This window comes from Brassica napus, assembly GCF_020379485.1.
Source record: "Brassica napus cultivar Da-Ae chromosome C6 unlocalized genomic scaffold, Da-Ae chrC06_Random_7, whole genome shotgun sequence".
In the NCBI taxonomy this organism is placed as follows: Eukaryota; Viridiplantae; Streptophyta; class Magnoliopsida; order Brassicales; family Brassicaceae; genus Brassica; species Brassica napus.
In genome coordinates this window covers 18311-29528 of record NW_026014316.1, presented here as the reverse complement: position 1 = coordinate 29528, position 11218 = coordinate 18311, and the positions used below count along the sequence as shown (strand labels likewise).

Below are 11218 nucleotides of genomic sequence, written 5' to 3'. Positions count from 1 at the left end.
TTGAACATTATAATCTGTTACTGAATGGGATTGCAAATATGCATTTTAAAACAGTCTTTTCATATTTTTGAATTTTTCTCAAAATCTATTGTGTTAACAAAAACCCCTACTGAAAATATTGAATTTTTTGTAAATGCTCATATACTCTGAAGCATTATGATCTTAAGTGTTGTTTTAAATTTCTAAACCCATTCTACATTGTTTTAATGTATATATTAACAACTTTTCATGGTACATGGGCATTTCTTTAATTTTGTTTCAATTAATTTAGTAAAATTTCATAATACTCCCTAATTGGTGGACTAACCACAATATAAAATCGCTATTTCTAGAGAAACGGAGACAACAAAAATTCCAGACCTCTTTGAACATCATTATATGTTAGTGAAGGATGCAAATATGCATTATTAAACAGTATATTTCATATTTTTGAATTTTTCTCAAAATCTATGTGTTAACCCCTACGAAAATATTGAATTTTTCGGTAAATGCTCTATATACTGAAGCATATGATCTCTAAGTGTTGTTTTAAAATTTCTAATCCCATTCTACATTTGTATTAATGTATATTAAATCTTTTTCATGGTAAATGGGATTTCTTTAATTTTTGTCAATTAATCTAGTAAAATTTCATAATACTACCTAAATTGGTGGATTAACCACTATAAAATCGCTATTTTCTAGAGAAACGGAGACAACAAAAATTCCAGACCTCTTGAACATTATATGTTAGTGAATGATGGCTGCAACTATGCTTTAAAACAGTATTTTCATATTTTTGAATTTTTCTCAAAAATCTATGTGTTAACCCTCACGAAAATATTGAATTTTTTTGGTAAATGCTCTATATACTGAAGCATATATGATCTTAAGTGTTGTTTAAAATTTCTAAAACCCATTCTCATTTGTTTAAATGTATTTTAAACACTTTTCATGGTAACATGGGCATTTCTTTAATTTTGTCAATTAATTTATTTTAAAATTCATAATACTCCTAAATTGGTGGAACTAACCACTATTAAAATCGCTATTTTCTAGAGAAACAGAAGACAACAAACGTTCCAAACCTCTTTGAACATCATTATATGTTAGTGAAGGATGCAAATGCATTAAAACAGTATTTTCCTATTTTTTGCAATTTTTCTCAAAAATTTATGTGTTAACCTCTACGAAAAATATTGAGTTTTGGTAAATGCTAAGCCTATGATCTTTAGTGTTGTTTAAAATTTCTAAATCCATTCTACATTTGTTTAATTTATATTAAACTCTTTTATGGATATGAGCATTTCTTTAATTTTGTCATTAATCTATAAAACTTCGTTAATCTCCCTAAATTGGTGGACTAACCACTGTGTAACATCGCTTGTTGTTGTTTTTTTTTTATTTTGTGTGTGTTCAAAAAAAAAAACAAAAAACACTATAATATCGTTTTTCTAAAAACTGGAGACAAACAAAAGTATTAAACTCTCTTGACCTTCATTATATGTTAGTGAATGATGCAACTCTGCATAATTTTAAAATAGTATTTTCCAATTTTTGATTTTTCTCAAAATCTATTTGTGTTAACTCTACGAAAATATTGTTTTCGAAATCTTTATCCTTTTTCAATTCTTAAGTATGTAAACCTCTACCCATTTTACATTTGTATCCTGTAATTGATCACTTCTTCATCTACATGGGCATTTGTTTAAATTTTGTTCCTTCTTCTTTTTAAGATCTCTTACCTCTTCCTTCGCTGCGCTGCCCTAGTTCTTATTCTCCAACATCATTATACTTAAATACACACTTACTTCCATTTTCTCACCCTATTTTTCCACGCAACTGTTGTAGTCCTTTTCTTCTTCCAGGCTCTATATACTCATGTCTCAAATTTTGTTTTCCGCTACTACCTATTCTTTATTGTATCTCCTATACTTAATCTCTTTCATGGTCTTGCTCTTGCCCCTCCTTTTCTATTATTTCATTCCTCTCCATGGTCCTAACATTTATAAAAAAATTTCTATTTCCCACTGACGAATACTCCTCCTACCCCATCTCTACATGTCGCAGCTTACAATATCTCCGCCTTTGACCTCGTCAATTAATTTATAAAACCATAACTCTACCTATTATCCTGTTCCTTGATTTTACTCTATTTCATTCCCCTTACTCCAATTTATTTTATTTCTCTCCTTCCGCTGGCTGCATTTTTTTTTTCTCCCTTCTCCCTTATAACCTCCCATTCCTACCCCTCTAACCCATCCATTAATTTAATACCAATTAAAAAACCATTTCCTTACTCTCTACACCTTCTATTTTCTAGAGAAACACTCGACGAAAAGAAAGTTCAAACATCTTTGACACTTCACTCATAATTATGTTAGCTTTTGATTTTTCCAAAATCTATGTGACAAAATCCTGAAAACATGACATTTTAACGTAATATTTTTATATTTTTTAATTCTTTCTTTCTAAACATTATCTGTTAACTCTCCTTCATAACATTCCATCGTTTTAATTTTAATTAATTTCTAAACTTCAAATACTCCTTAAATTGGATCCCTATCCTATTTCTAACGAAACGGAGAAAAGCCAGTTCCCTTTGAAATGTGTCATATGTGCATAAAACAACTATGCATTTCATATTTTTTTTTAATTTTTCTCAAAATCTATGTTAACCTCTACGAAAATATTGAGTTTTTTTATAACTAGCCTATGATCTTTATTGTTTTTTAAACTTTAAACACATTAGACATTTGTATTAATGTATATTAAATTTTATTTCATGGTACATGGGCATCGTTTTATTTTTTTGTCAATTAATTTAGTTAAACTTCATAATACTCCTGAAATTGGTGGACTAACCACTATAAAATCGTTTATTTCCAGAGAAACAGAGACAACAAAAGTTTCAAACCTCTTTAACGTTCATCATATGTAGTGAAGAATGCAACTATGCATTAAAAAACATTTTTTCGTATTTTTGAATTTTTTTCTCAAAATTTATGCCTGATATTGCCTCAACTTTGGACACTCTCTTGGATCTCTTCTCTGGTTATTCTATGGTTTACTGCAAATGGATGGTTTAGAGTTCATTCTCGATTTAGTTTATTTATATTCTAAGATATGAGGTTAATATAAAATTGTGGTAAGAAAAGAGGTTAATATTTATTATCACAAAATGATCGATTTATATAAATTAATAGAGGTAAACGTATATATAAAAGTTTAGTGCGGTGTAATGTAAGTAAAAACTATTGTGACATGATATTGGTAAATTGTAGTTATTGGATTATTGTAATATTATTTTCAATAAAACTTAGAATAAAAAATAATATATTATATACTATAACAAAATTTATTAACTTATTAACATTATTTAAATTTGATTTTTATTGACAATAATATCCATAAAAACCAACACTACCCTGTCCACATACCCAACACAAATACAAGTTTCTGAGTACTACAAGAAGCAAGAGAAGCTGCTTCAGGGTTTCAATGAGATGGTGGAGACTATCAATGAAAACTGGTTTTGTGTCTGGAGCATTTTTGTTAATTGATTTAACAGGAAGAGCTGAAGAAGCTTGCAAAGGGCGAGAGGCTTGCAGTACACATCTCAAACGCAGCGAACCTTGTGCTTTTTGTAGCAAAGGTTATGCTTCAGTGAAGAGTAGATCTATGGGCTGTGATTGCTTCAACTTTGGACTCTCTCTTGGATCTCTTTGTCTGGATTTATTCTATGATTTTACTACAAACAGATAGTTTATAGTCCATTCTCGATTTAGTTTATTTATATTATAACGATGAGGTTAAGTGTGGTAAAAAAAAGAGGTTAATATTTATTATCCAAATGATCCCGATTTATATAAATGAATAGAGGTAAACGTATATACTGTATAAAAGTTAATTGTGATGTAAGTAAAAAAAATATTGTGATATGATATTGGTAAATTGTAGTTACTGTAAGATTATTGTAATAATCATTTTCAAAAAAACTTATAATAAAATAATAATATTATATACAGTACAATAAAAATTATTAACTTATTATCATTATTGAACTTGATTTTTTTTCGGTTTTCCTAATTATTGACAAAAATATCCAAATAAATCAACACTACCTGTCCACATACCCAACACAAATACAAGTTTGAATATCAAGATATAGGTTCTAACTAATGGGACCAGATGATAAATCAAACCTTGTACTTGTGTTCGGGACGATGAGTGAACTCAAAGTCAATATGGACAAAAGCCCTCTCGACCTCAGAGAGTTGCTCGAGCTTCTCCTGAAGAGTCTCTCCGATGTTGTGAGCTTCGTGCAGCCTCATGTCCTCTGGCAAAACAATATCAACTTCAACAAAGTAGTGTGACCCAAACGTGTAGGCTCTCACTGTATCAATGTGTTTGATCTTCTCGTGATGGTTCCATATCAAGAACGTTAGTTTCGCAAGAAATCAGGCGGTGCAGAGCGTCCAATAAGCGAATGAACATTCTCTAGTACCGTTCTTGCATGTGCTGATTGTATACAAAGCAATCTGAAAACATAAAAGAAAGAATAGTTTTCTCAATCATAAGCTACAAGAGGAGAGTTTCAAGAATGTCTTAAGGTTTGATGATTTGCTTACGAGAATAGCACCAGAGGGATCAATCCACCAGTAGAATTTTACAGCCAAGACAGCTGTTGCTAACCGACCGAGTTGGTGACGACATCAAAGAGGTGGTCTTGTGCATAGGCTCTGACAATTTCGTTTTGAAAACTTCTGCAGTAAAGCATGAGGAGAAACTTGATGACTGTAGCAGAAGCCATGATTCCAATCATCCATTTCTCCTCGGTGCTGCTCATATGGGGCATTCTGTTAAAAAAGCAAATGATTAGACCTCATGTAACTGATAATGCCACTACTAGAAGTAAACCATAGTGTATTTTATTACCTTGGAAACTAGTAGTCTAGTTGACTCTAGCAACACTTGTAGCCCAGAGTTGCCATGACAGAGGCAAACACAATGATCCCCTGCCAAGTTCAAGAACCATGCATGATTTTTACTTTGATGAAAAATATATACATCTATTTGAAGAGGAGAGACTATATACCACAGGTTGCATCCTTCGTTTTCCGATTGGATAGTGAAAATGGTTTGGTTTGCTCATGGCGTTTGCAGTGAACCATAGAATGAATCCAGACAAGAGATCCAAGAGAGAGTCCAAAGTTGAAGCAATCACAGCCATAGATCTACTCTCAACAGAAGCATAAACTTTGGCTACAAAAAGCACAAGGTTTGCTGCGTTTGAGATGTTTACTGCAAGCCTCTCGCTCTTGGCTAGCTTCTTCAGCTCTTCCTGTTGAAATCAATCAACAAGATGAGAGACAGAGAGAGAGAGAGAGAGAGAGATTCCAGAAGAAGAAACGTAATGAACGGATAAGAGTGGAAACCTCAGATGGAGCTCCAGAGACAAAACCAGTTTCGTTGATTGTTTCCATTTCATTGAAACCCTCAAGCAGCTTCTCTTGCTTCTTGTAGTACTCAGAAACTTTACGTTCCTTTTCTGATTCCGACAAGAAAAAAAAGCAAAACCCATGTCTAAGATTATGTATCTGTTCACAGATGATTCAAAGCATATATATATATAGAGACATCCGTGATGGCTTTTTATCATCTTTCGATCAATCTACAATGCGTAAAACCTCCGCAGAATATGATACTGTGTACTCACCACACTTAAACAAATCAAGATTCTGTGTTATCACTGTTGTTTAAAACAACTAAAGAGACATAGAGAATCGGACATATGCTCCATGTTCGGAAAGAAAGAATATATCATCAAAAAAAAGCTTGATCACTTTAAATCGAGTACACTAGAGTTCTCTTTAGGGCTAACATAATCGTACGTTTGCTTGCAGAGCAATTAATCACGGAAGAGTTCGTGTAGGGTTTAGATTCTTAATCAATTTACTAGAAAAAATGTTAAAAAGAGTGTCATGATATGAATCACAAGGATTGTAAACATAGACACGAAAGGTAGATTTAGAAGAAGAGACGATGAAGGAGACTTACTTGGAGTCCGGAGATAACGGGACAAGCGAGTACGGCGAGAGGAGGACAGGGGGAGAAGAAGAAGGGAGGCGGAACGTGTCGAGGCTGAGACGCCACGAAGACGGTGGAGACGAGCGGTCATCGTCATCGTTCGGAAGAAGGTCGACAATGTAGTCCTGTCCACTAACGCCGAGATGATGCTCCTTCGTCGTCTCCATATTCTCGATATCTTTTTCTCTGCTGATTTTCTGGGGGAAGTTACGTGACAAAACAAATATTGTTGCTTATTTTTGGGAATCTCTCTATTTATATATCAAATAGTGTAAATTATTTTTATACATATAAAACAAATCCAGACCCCTTTTAAATATAGAAAACGTATCGCTGAGAGAAATTTGGTATTATCAAGAGGTGTGAGAGATATGGATATGAACCAAGCAAATACATTTATAATTTTGATAAGAGAAAGAATAACATACGTGGCTGTGGACTCATGGTGGTGCAACTGAAATGTGGACCATTTCTTCCTTCTTTCCAGCGTAGATGAACGAGGAGTCCACTTATATAGAAACTTCAGATAAACATAGATAACATATATAGGTTACTAGAGAAATGACACCCAACGGCCAACACACATAGGTTATTGTTATCACGTTATAAGTAAAATACACTGGACAGTTGTTGTCATCAAGCCTTCAAGAACACCAAATTACTCATGCACAACCTGCCAAAAACAGTTAAGTTGACCTTTTACGCAGCTCTTACCAAGCTCTCATCAACATCATATATCATATCAATATGGTCCTTTGTCCAAGCTTGTGAACTTGCATCTGGTCCACAAGAAGAATCAAAGAGGGAACAAGCATGCAAATTCCTTTTATGATATGAACAAACCAAAACTGTAATGATTCAGGGAACTGCATTAAGACAAACTGTCCTTATAGGAGATTCAGACACATTTTGGAACACGTATTGGATCGAAGCCAGATATTCAGACATGTTTAGTCTTCATTTCAAAGAGATTTAACATCATACAGAACAAATCAGTGTACACTAGTGAAAATTTTGCAAGAACGCCTCTGTAAAAAATAAAAGCATACAACGCATTTACGTATTAACCATTCTTTTCCTTCTAACCTTCTTACACTCGGTCTTCACATTTTTTTCCCCTCGAGCTTCTGGTTCCAGAGAGATTCGTCTACTCTACTGTAATGTCTAAGCTAAGAGAGCTGTAATCAAAATCAAATTCTCTTCTCAACAAAACCTTGATGTATCATTTCATCACCTATGTATCATCTGTGAGGAACCGACCTTTTCTTCTACGTCTAAGATGTTTCAAAAGCCTGAATCGAAGCATCGAGTCAACATCATAACCCGCAAGTTCCATTCTGTTTGTAAGTTGAGAGACAATCTCCACTCTGTCTCTTGATTGCAAGAGAGAACAAAGTCCGTCACTGAGCTCTTCTCTTCTGGTATATCCAATTCGACTACTCGTCTTAAAGCTCTCTCTGTTTCCCCTTCCTTGAAACATTGTTCAATCTCGTTAGCTGCTGCATCGTCCATAGACTAAATGTGAAGCAGATGTGCGGTGAAAATGCGCCTAATAAGTTCAATTCTCTTGGTTGCGGAGACTAGACAGGGATTGAGAATCCAGTGAGAGGCTCTCCGTCTGAGGATGAAGACGGCTTTCTTTTGATCGTCAAGGAGCAAGTTCTCGACTGATAGAGCCGGTTAATGGGTAAACCGGTTTGTAAGAATTAGCGGAACTTCGGTACAATTAAACGGTTTTTATCATGATTAGACCAAAAGCCCGCCAGTAACATCCATCGTCTTATTCATGCCATCTAAGGTTCATTGTATAATCGCATTTCTATCGGGTAGAAGAACATTTATTACGTAGAAAAACTATCACTGCAACGTTTTTAAGCTAGTTTATTATTGAAACATTTTTGAACTAATGACTTTGATGGAGTTTAACTTGGAATGAAGTAACTCCTCCAAAAATAGGTGTATGCCATTTAGCATAGAGAGCACACGGTATTCTTTAGTAAAAGGCGAAAGAATAGTTCGCTTTGTGCTCACTACATGGCTCCATGGTTTATTACAGTGTAGCATCAGATGCTTTTGTACCTGAATCCTTCGACGTTTAGGTTTGATTTTATTCGATGTGGGACTGATTTAGTGGTGTGTTTAACTGGGCCGAAAACTTACTTTATGGGCCGTTCTGAGACTACTAATACGCTTCAGATGTAGTGTGCTTCTTTGTTTGGTAGTGTGTTTAACTGGGCAGAAAATGACGCGTTCACTGTGTGTGTTTGTTTGTTGCGAATGTTTTTGTAACCCAAGAGAGATGATCATCCAGAGAAAAACTGATAATTAGTTGAAATCGCCAGAGATTAGTAGTATTCATCTGTATTTTTTTTATTAGAGAAAGGCAACAAACTATTAAAAAAACTCCCAAAAAAAGTGGCTGGCTCAGCTGGTCACAGTAAAAACCAGACTTGCACATACAAAAACACACGAGAAATGAAACTTGGAAGATTTCTCAAGCGTCGTCGAGAGCGAGGACTCCTGGAAGTGGCTTACCCTCGAGAAGCTCCAAACTAGCACCGCCTCCGGTAGAGATGTGGCTCATCTTGTCTGCCAAACCAACCTTCTCAACGGCAGCCACAGAGTCACCTCCTCCTATGATTGTGGTCACCCCCTTTCCGCTCAGCTCCGCAAGTTGCTTTGCTACGGCCTAGTGATAAACATGACATGAGATCAGGTTATTTCACTGAAGATACATGAAAATTTATAAAGGGTGAATAAAACTTGGGTTAACATACGACGAATATATAGTTGCAGTACTAGTTGGTCGTACCTCAGTTCCAGCTGCAAACTTATCGAATTCAAATACACCCATGGGACCATTCCAGATGATGGTCTTGGTTGTGTCCAGGGCTTCGCTGAATGTCTTGATGGAGTCTGGACCAATATCAAGTCCCATCCAGCCATCTGGGATTGCCGTGGCTGCCACTATCTGCAAAGAGTTCACACAAACATTTTGTTCATGATCCATTGAGCCAACAGCAATGATGCGAGTGTTACCTTGCTGTTAGCATCGGGAGCGAACTTGTCAGCAATAACCACATCGGTTGGGAAGTAAAAGAGAGACACCTTTGGCTTTTGCCTTCTCCATGAGTGACTTGGCCAAGTCAAGCTTGTCCTCTTCCACAAGAGAAGATCCAACCGAATGTCCTTGCGCCTTGTAGAAAGTGAAAATCATACCTCCACCGAGCAAGAGGATGTCAACGGTGGACAAGAGTGACTCAATGACACCAATCTTGGTCGAAACCTTTGAGCCTCCAACAATGGCAGCGAAAGGCTTCTTGGGGTTTGCCACAGCTCCGACAAGGTAATCAAGTTCCTTCTGCAATGAGGAAACCAGCGACGGAAGGCTTCAGGTACTTGGCAACTCCTTCAGTGGAAGCATGGGCTCTGTGAGCAGTGCCGAAAGCATCGTTAACGTAGACATCTGCAAGAGCAGCAAGCTTCTTTGCAAATTCAGGGTCGTTCTTCTCTTCTTCCTTGTAGAACCTAACATTCTCCAAGAGAAGAACACCACCTTCAGGTAGTCCTGCAACCAGTTTCTGGACTTCCTCGCCAATAGAGTCATCGGCCATCACAACCTATTAACAATGTGCAACAAGTCACAAACAATGTTAGCTCATAGTACTGACAGCTTCTATTCGTATAGAGGAACAAGAGGCACAAACCTCGACACCTAGAAGCTCAGACAATCTCGGCACAAGAGGCTTTAAGCTGAATTAGGGGTAACACCTTTGGGGCGGCCCTGAAACATATAAACTTCGATCAGAGACATCCAATAGCTAATAAGAAACACTACTAAGACATAATATAACTGCTGATCAATCTCCAAGAATAATTAAACCATCATGTAAGAAAGTGACCAAACTTATACAAATGAGAGTGACCAAACATAATATAACATCGCAGCCAGCATCCTCAATTGCAATGAGAGTGACCAAACTTATACAAATGATTCACACAGGGCTTAAACTATCATGTAAGAAAGCGAAGACATCTGCATATGTAGACAGAAGCTCTGTTATAAAACCAAACGAGCTAATAAAACAGATCAGATCAAACAGATAAGCTAGCATATGAGGTGAACATAACAAAAGTAACACGCCACTAATAACAAATAACATAACTGAAAATCAATGTTCCAAGGAGAAAGACCCCATGTAAGAAAGCGAAAACATCTGCCTTATATAGTCCACCGATCAAATAATGAAGCTCTGTGATAAAAAACAAAAGAGCTGAAAAAACAGATCAGATCGAAACAGATAAGCTGGAGGACATACCAAGTGGCTGCAGAGAACAACCCTAGATCCGTTTCCCATCAAGTACTTGATGGTGGGAACAGCGGCGCGAATCCTGGTGTCATCGGTGATGTTGGAGTTATCGTCCAAAGGAACGTTGAGATCAACCCTCACGAACACGCTCTTTCCCTTCAGATCTGCTTCCTTCAACGTTCCTACGCTTCTCTTCGTCGCCATAGCAGCTGAACAAAACAAAACACTGCAAACAATACTCGCGAAAATGAGATTTGACGGAGGAATCAAACAGATCTACAAAACATGGCGCAAACTCTAATCGAAATCGATTGGATGAGGATTCTAAGGCATAAACTAAAGAATATACTCACATGAGTGGATGTATAGAGAGACGAACGAAGCTACACGAAGATGGAAGTGGCTGATCTTTCGAGGAGACGACGAGACTGTATATAAAAGCAGCGTGGAGAACACCCAAAAAAATGGTGGGCCCGTGAAGAGTAAGTTATTATATATTACGTTTTTGCCACTGACTCTCTCTCTCTCTCTGGGCCGGTTACGTTTAACTTTTAAATATTGGATTAGGAGATTTAATGGGCCTAATCCACTTGTAATTTGTAAGGCTTATTAGTCTCTTTCATCTTTCTTCATTTAAACTCTCAACGTCGGATCAGTGTGGAGTCAGGAGTGTAGTAGATAAACCTCCGCACCGGAGGGAAGCGTAAGTCTTGCCGGAGAGACGAATCATTTGTTCTCACTATTTTTCCCTCCAGTGGAGTTGTGTAAGGTTGATCGTGTGTGTGTTCTACAGAGACGACAATTTTCGACCAACTGAGATACTTACATTTTTATTTTAT

At 36.4% G+C, this 11218-nt stretch overlaps 1 non-coding gene and 2 pseudogenes across 1 annotated transcript; all 3 read right to left on the bottom strand.

The window, feature by feature from the left end:
- Positions 1-4184: 4184 nt before the first annotated feature.
- LOC125594948 lies at positions 4185-6279 on the bottom strand (annotated as a pseudogene).
- A 1718-nt stretch (positions 6280-7997) lies between these two features.
- LOC125594954 lies at positions 7998-8109 on the bottom strand. Its single transcript, XR_007330058.1, has one exon. It is a non-coding gene; the product is annotated as a U5 spliceosomal RNA (small nuclear RNA).
- Positions 8110-8369: 260 nt separating this feature from the next.
- LOC125594949 lies at positions 8370-10880 on the bottom strand (annotated as a pseudogene).
- Between the last annotated feature and the right edge of the window lie 338 nt (positions 10881-11218).